Below are 1,169 nucleotides of genomic sequence, written 5' to 3'. Positions count from 1 at the left end.
TCAATTGACATATTTTCCAAGAATGTCACCATCTCCAAATAGGAAATAATCCTTGTTGTCTAGAACTACTTTGGTGCCTCCATATTCTGGGAGAACTTTATCTCCAACTTTCACGCTAACTGGTTGAATCTCTCTACCCTTTCCTTTAGAGCCTGATCCAACAGCTACTACCGTTGCTTGCAATACTTTTCCTTGTGATTTTTCTGGAAGCGTAATACCTCCTTTGGTTACAGTTTCGGCTGCACTTCTTTCAACTAGTACTCAGTCAAAGAGGGGAAGAAACTTTCTAAATGCCTGTCCTGCCAGGATTCCGGCCACCACAGTTTGCAGTTCATACTCTGCTCTCAGGCCACCGCTGAAAGGAGAGACCACCAAGCCTCATTTTAAAAGGGCCTGCCTTCCACTCACCCTCAAAAAAAGTGGTTTCCTTGTAAATGTTTGCCAGTCGACTCTCTCAACGAAGAAACACTGATTTGTAGCATTTGCCAACTACTGTGGTGTAAATACTCCCACGGTGGTCAATGATTTCAAGCTACCAATGTGACATCTCTGAACGCTGGAGGGGGGTGGGGAGTGATGCTCATGGGCTGGTAGAAAATGGCTCCAGCACATCACTTGGAGCACAGTGACATTTATGTGGGCTCCTCCCACTTCCACCCCCCCCCCATTTTCAGGAAACTATAGAATCTATATCTTAGAATATCCTTCACATACAAAGCAAAAATGTCCAAAGGCCTCGGTGTGTTGGATAAAAGTGAAATTTTAAGCGTAGCTGAATTTAGTAAGAAGGCTCACAAGTTAGTTTAACAAAATGTACAGAGGATTATAAACTCACCATTCTTGTAGCCCACATCTATACTCATAATTACCAACACAGACCTAATCAATATTACTCTGTTTAAATGTAGCTCACCGTGATAAGTGAGGTAAGTCAGAGAAAGACAAGTACTAAATGATATCATTTATATGTGGAATCTAAAAAAGTTAAACCTGTAAAAAAACCACAGAGTATAATGGTCACCAGGGGTTGGTGGGTAAGGCGGGGATAAGAGTGACGATGTTTAAGGGTACAAACTTGTGAGGAGTAGTAAATAAACCCTAGAGAGCTAATGCACAGTATGATGAATATAGACAATAATATTGTACTATAATTACATAATGTGATAAAT

At 41.0% G+C, this 1,169-nt stretch overlaps 1 pseudogene; it reads right to left on the bottom strand.

The window, feature by feature from the left end:
• LOC118889940 lies at positions 1–547 on the bottom strand (annotated as a pseudogene).
• Positions 548–1,169: the final 622 nt, after the last annotated feature.

This window comes from Balaenoptera musculus, chromosome 2 (genome assembly GCF_009873245.2).
Source record: "Balaenoptera musculus isolate JJ_BM4_2016_0621 chromosome 2, mBalMus1.pri.v3, whole genome shotgun sequence".
In the NCBI taxonomy this organism is placed as follows: Eukaryota; Metazoa; Chordata; class Mammalia; order Artiodactyla; family Balaenopteridae; genus Balaenoptera; species Balaenoptera musculus.
This window is presented reverse-complemented; position numbering and strand designations above follow the sequence as displayed.